This window comes from Malus domestica, chromosome 07 (genome assembly GCF_042453785.1).
Source record: "Malus domestica chromosome 07, GDT2T_hap1".
In the NCBI taxonomy this organism is placed as follows: Eukaryota; Viridiplantae; Streptophyta; class Magnoliopsida; order Rosales; family Rosaceae; genus Malus; species Malus domestica.
In genome coordinates this window covers 31,892,614-31,899,504 of record NC_091667.1, presented here as the reverse complement: position 1 = coordinate 31,899,504, position 6,891 = coordinate 31,892,614, and the positions used below count along the sequence as shown (strand labels likewise).

The window sequence follows — 6,891 nt, the reverse complement described above, 5'->3', positions numbered from 1 at the left end:
CCATTGGCTTTAGATATAGATGAGAGTATCATTTTAATGTTTAATTTTTTTTATTACGAATGATATTTTACACTAATATATATATCAAAGAGAGAAAAAGATTTAAACTAAAAACACAATGAGTTAAAAAATAAACACCATCATTAGAGCAATTCATCACCAACAATTCTTATCTTTCTAGTTCCAAGTACATGAAAAATGTTTGTATGAGGCAAGTAACCTTCTCAACAATAACAGCTTTAGGGAAGACAAAATGTTCGACCACACAGAACCTCTGAAATTTTAAAGATGATCACCACACTTAACCTTTTATTTTCGACGTGTATAATCCTATAATAAATTTTAGGGTTAATCTCTGTTTACTACTCTGAAGTTTATTGATTTTCAACATTTGGTACATGAAGTTTTTTTCATCCCAAAGTGGTACCTAAAGTCATAATTTTGAGACAGTCTCATACATCCGTTAAAGTTGCTGTTAAGTCAACCGTTAAATAGTGACGTGGCGTCCAGGTGGATAGTGACTGGATGCCACATGTCACTATGGCCCACGTGGATATTAAAAAATTAGAAACAAAAAAAAAAAAATTCTGGGCCGTTCACCCCTCCTCCCTTGACCCCCTCCCTTCTCCCTTATCTCCTGTGCACCCACCCTCCCCACGTCGTCATCTTCTTCTTCGCCCAGATCCCGCAAGAATCTTCTTCGCCGTCGACAACTCAACCACCATCTTCATCCCCGCCTTCCCCTCATCCGAACCCGACTCCTACCCACTTCCAGTTCCAATTCACCCTCTCCTAATTTGCCCAGTTGCGGTCCGATTTTCGCGCCACTATTCACCCTCTCCCTGTCCATCAGAGGGATCTTATGCTTCTTCCATGGATTGTTCACCATTGCATATTACGTCTCTGCCAAAGCCACATTCAAAGAAGGGAAACTCAAACCCACCACACCCAGCAACCCAGCTGGACCTCCTCCAGCTTAATCACTTAATTTTTTTTATTTATAATTCAATCACTTTCCAAATTTCAAATTCATTAATTTTGTGTTTACTGTTTGTAAAATCAAGTTTAAATTATAATGAAGAACAGATTGGAGTTGAAGTTTCTTATGAATCGCCAAGAACTTCTCAAATTTCCCAAAACCCCAATTCGAAATTCATGTCAATTTTGTATCTTGATTTGCAATTATTAAGTTTAAAATTCTCAAGCGGAGATCGAATATAACGAACAAGAAATTCGACTCAGAATTTCATTTCTTTAAATTGATCAAACCAAAAAGCAATCCAAAAATTGCTCAGTTTCTAACCTCTAAACCACACTGCTTTCCATTTCTTGCATTTGTGTCATCTCTTTTTCAGAATCTAAGCATCTTTGTGGGTCGGGCTCGGGTTCAATAGTGGCGCGAAAATCGGACAAGAAGTGGGCAAATTGGGAGAGGGTGAATTGGAACTGGAAGTGGGTAGGAGTCGGGTTCGGAGGAGGGGAAGGCGGAGATGGAGATGGTGGCTGAGTTGTCGGCGACGAAGAAGATTCTTGCGGGATCTGGGCAAAGAAGAAGATGACGACGTGGGGATGGGTTGCAGACGTGGGGAGGGTGGGTGCAGAGGAGAGAAGGGAGGGGGTCGAGGGAGGAGGGGTTGAACGGCCCATTAATTTTTTTTTTTTAATTTTTTAATATCCACATGGACCCATAATGATACGTGTCGTCCAGTCAATATCCACCTAGACGCCACGTCACTATTTAACGGTTGATTTAACAGCAACCTTAACGGATGTATTAGACTGTCTCAAAATTATGACTTTATGTACCACTCTGAGATGAAAAAAACTTTATGTACTAAATGTTGAAAACTAAGAAACTTAAACAAAATTAACCCTAAATTTTAAATATGACATAGTACTCGAATCGAAGGACACCAGGTCCACTAAAAAGAAGAATCAGCCACTTCCCTCCATTTTTTTTTGGCCGGTCACTCGCTCTCTCTCTCTCTCTCCTAATCCTAGAGTTCGGTAGTTGACAAGTGTTCTGCACATGTTCGGTGCTTCAAGATTTACATTTGTTTTGTCTCCACTTGCACCATCGCCATTTCTCAGAGAGCCGCCTTCTCTGCTTGTCTGGAATTTACCAGTGAAAGAAACCTCAAGAGAAACAGAAAGCTCTGCCTTCTGGTTTGAGAGAGAGAGAGAGAGAGATGCTCTGCTCCGGCAGACTTTTGGCCGTTTCTTTCCCCGTAAATCGGTGCGGTCCGTACAAACTGCATAGCTTCCGCTGCTCCAAATTCAGCTACGCAAGAAGCCCCATATCAACAAGCAGCTCCAGATGGCGATCCCTGGCCATGGCTTCGGAGCCCGACTCCTCCTCGTTCGCTCCGTCTGTCGATTCTGATCCTAAACCCGCCGCCGATACAAACCCCGCCGGGTACTCCCCCCTCTCTCTCTAGGAAAATAACAGAAAATGGAAATTTAAAGTTCCAAGCTTTGGATTGTTACTTTGCACAGTGAAATTTATGAGATTGCAGAGAGCTTACTGGTCTCTGAAGGTTTGTAACTTCATGTGAAAAACTCATGTGATTTATCTGCTGTTGATGTTAATTAACCCAAAAATGATACGGAAATTGCTTTGTAGCCTGTAAGTTTTAGTTGTTACATGCTTAATTGTGCAGATTTTGTATCATAGAGGGGCCTGAAACAGTGCAGGACTTTGCGACAATGGAGCTGCAGGAAATTCAAGATAATATTCGGAGTCGGCGCAACAAAATTTTCTTGCATACGGAGGAGGTGAGAGCAATTGCTAGTTGCTGCCACTTTCTCAGTTTAGCATGTTTCAAATTACTCTCCAATTGCCCTTAGAAATGTGTTCTTTAAGAATGAGCTTCGATATGCGTAGGTTCGCAGGCTGAGGATACAACAGCGGATTAAACGGATTAAACGCGCAGAGCTTGGAGCGGTAAATGAAGATCAAGTTTTCCATCATTCATTCCATTTTTGCCTCCCCTGGTAAGCTGCTGCCCCTGTGAAGACATGTATTTTCATATCCCCGACATGTTTTAGCCATATTTTGTTGTAGCCTTTTGTCGGTTCATAAAAAATTGCGAAAACTAGTGTTTGTGCAAAAGTATTAATCACAAGGTGAATGCATTGCTTGCAGAGTTCAGACAACCTTAAGCAGTATTATGCTGTATGTTATTCAATTATTGCGGGGTTTATCCTTTTCGGTGGCCTCATAGCACCCTCCGTAAGTTCTTTATGCATTAACTTGTTGTGATTAGTTTTAACAGTTATTAGTAAACATTATTTTATTTTACTGGTCTGACAATACGGTTTTGAATTTGCAAGTAAAAAAATGAGGAAGCATGTCAAATAAGTGTACTTTCTGCTTATAAAACATGGATTCGGTTATGTTTCTAACTCTCTGCCGACAATTACGTTTACATCTTTCAGTTGGAGTTGAAGCTGGGAATAGGAGGCACATCGTATAAAGATTTTATAGTAAATATGCATCTGCCGTTGCAGTTGAGGTATGGCTCATATCTCGGGCTATTAACCCTCCTGTTCTCTAGCAATTATCGTTTCGAAATTTTGTATCCTCTATCTTGATATGAACTTTAAATTCGGTAGTTACTATTTTCGGTCTGTAATGTAGGAACCAAAGGTACTAAATTTTACTTTGGGAACCGATGTGGTCAAATTTTACGAGGGTCCTCAAATTTTACACATTAGAAAAATCTAGGATGTGTTGTCTATCTTGACATGGAGCTAAATAATGTTAATACTACATTGTTATCAGTTTCGTTTATTGATCTCATATACTTTCAATCTGCAGTCAAGTTGATCCCATAGTGGCATCGTTCTCTGGAGGAGCAGTCGGAGTGATCTCAGCATTGATGGTAGTTGAAATAAGCAATGTGAAACAGCAGGAGCATAAGCGATGCAAATATTGTCTTGGAACTGGTGTGATAATGTCCTATGTTTCTCACTTTTAGTCATATGTACCGTAGCTTTAAATATATACGATGGAGATGTTTGGATTGGTTGACCTAGTTTGGGAGTGAGGTGCTTAAAAAAAAAGCACTCATGAAAAAAAACTATGAGAGTTTTAGGTGTTTGGTAAACTGAAAAAAAAAAGGCTTATTTTAGAAGCTGCTGTGAGAATAAGCTGAAATCAAAGGAAAAAGCTGATGCTGCTATTTGTAGCTTTGGAAAATTGGTTTTTTTTCAAAGCACACGGAGTTACAGTGCTTCTTTAATGAAAAGACCCACTATCAGACTGTTTTTTTTTTCCAAAAACACTTTTACAAAAAAATTTACCAAACACTTAGCTGATTTATTTCACAGCCGCTTATTCTCACAGCAGCTTTTTTTCAAAGCACAGCAATACCAAACCAAGTTTGGGAGTGAGGTGCTTAAAAAAAAAGCACCCATGAAAAAAAGCTGTGAGGGTTTTAGGTGTTTGGTAAACTGAAAAAAAAAAGGCTTATTTTGGAAGCTGCTGTGAGAATAAGCTGAAATCAAAGGAAAAAGCTGAAGCTGCTATTTGTAGCTTTGGAAAACTGGTTTTTTTTCAAAGCACATGGAGCTACAGTGTTTCTTTAATGAAAAGACCCACTATTAGACTTTTTTTTTTCCAAAAACACTTTTACAAAAAAGTTTACCAAACACTCTGCTGATTTATTTCACAGCCGCTTATTTTCACAGCACAGCCGCTTATTCTCACAGCAGTTTTTTTTTCAAAGCACAGCAATACCAAACCAATCCTTCATATGTCAACTAACCGGTGTATTTGATACTTATGCAGGATATCTTGCTTGTGCTCGTTGCTCCAGCACTGGAACCCTTGTTCTTACCGAACCAATTTCAACAGTTGATGGCGGAAACCAGCCCCTTTCACTGCCAAAAACTGAAAGATGTTCAAATTGCTCAGGAGCGGGAAAGGTTAGACATAAAATTGTACCCATTGAATGTTTATTGCATAGTAAATTCCTCTTCGTGCCTGCCTCTGGGATGCACTTGTTTCATCATATACATTGAGGAATAGCTGATTCACATGATTGGTGACTGTTGTGTTTGTCGAGCACGTGTAGGGATGGTTATGCGGGCGGGTAACCGCGGTTAATTTACCCATAACCGTTTATGCTCATACCTACATAACCGTTTACCCGTTGGGTAATTGCCTAAATGGTTATACTCATACTCATAACCATTTATAAACGGTTAACCATACCCATAACCGCATAGCCATTTAACCGTAACAATTTAATACCCGTATACCCATTTATCATTTTTAATCCGTTTATCTTTTCTTTTTACCATTACCTTTTTTTCACCAGTCTACATGTTTTTTAACAACTTGAAAATTAAAAAAAATTGTCATAATTTTTTTTTTGACAATTAAACACCGTTATAGGTACATTCGTCATACATTTTTATATTTTAATTTTTTAAGTCTTTATACCATTCCAATAATTGAAATAATAGTTTACGGACGATATTTTTAACTGTTACCAATGAAGGTAAATATAATATTTGCTAAGTATTATTGGGTTACAAAAATTGTTTAGAAGACATTTTTGTTAAAGTATTTCTGTCAATTTCACGGTTACCCACAAGGAATTTAAATTAATTTGGCAAATTCCTTGATGATGGGAATCATCATTCATGTAGTAGTGTTATTGAGAGAATGATCGATGAATTCCTTGCTAATTTATTGGGTGCTAAGTATTATTGGATGGAGAACATGATTTGTGTTAGCTTTACATATATAAAATAAATGGGTAAACGGTTACTCGTTTATAACCATGGTTAATACTCATAACCATCCATTTAAATTTTACGGGTAAACGGTTATACCCATAACCGTTTATTTATCTAAACAGTTAGCCATAACCGTAACTGTTTAATTTAAATGGGCGAGTAACCGCGATTACCTATAACCAATGGGTATTTGCCTATCCCTAAGCACGTGAAAGACATTTCGGAAGAAAAAAAATTGACTGGAAATGGAGTTTAAGATAATTTAGTAGCAAATTTTGAGGGTTGACTTCCAAATGGCGAGTATATCTAACATCGCGTTTTTAATGTGGCAGGTAATGTGCCCTACATGCCTTTGCACTGGAATGGCGATGGCAAGTGAACACGACCCTCGGATCGACCCCTTTGATTAGAAGCGCAACGCCATCGTTATTCGTTCCCTTACCACTGACAACCTTCTCTCTCTCTCTCTCTCTCTCTCTCTCTCTCTCTCTCTCTCTCTCTCTCTCTCTCTCTCTCTCTCTCTTTTGATGCGAATGCAATGCGTACATCCTCTCATAAGTAGTGACATAAACAAGGAACTTCTGTGTATATCAACTGTTCAAGAATTTGACCAGACATCTGAATGCGATTCAAATATTTCCTTCCCTTCAAATTTGTTTTAAAACATCTTTCTGTTGAAGAATCAATTTCTTACGAGGGATCGCCTTTGTGCACAGAATCAAAACTGTTTTGTTGCTCGTCCTAACAGTTAATGAGGGAATTGTTATTAGCATTCACAAAAGTTAGAACACCACCAAAATCAAAATTTTGGAGAAAACGTTTGCAAAGTGTTAAAACACTTATATATGTATATACGCATAACATGAACATAGCATGCATATTGCACAACAAATACTTGTAATATCAAGATATACAGACAACAGAAATGAAAATGCCAACTCTGCCAAGATTTATAGTGGTGAAACCAAACCACAACAGCGAATACTTTCGCTACAGACATGACGGAAATCTTGATGGCACGCCAGCTCCGGGGTTGCTCAATTTCACCGGAGAGGAGGCCGGGAGCCATTACGCCAAGTTCCAAGTGGAGATGGCAAAGAGTAACGGGAATAAAGGACTAGTACGCATCAGATGCTGTTACAA

At 38.7% G+C, this 6,891-nt stretch overlaps 1 pseudogene; it reads left to right on the top strand.

The window, feature by feature from the left end:
• Window positions 1-1,993: 1,993 nt before the first annotated feature.
• On the top strand, window positions 1,994-6,472 carry LOC114826142 (protein ORANGE, chloroplastic-like; annotated as a pseudogene).
• Window positions 6,473-6,891: the final 419 nt, after the last annotated feature.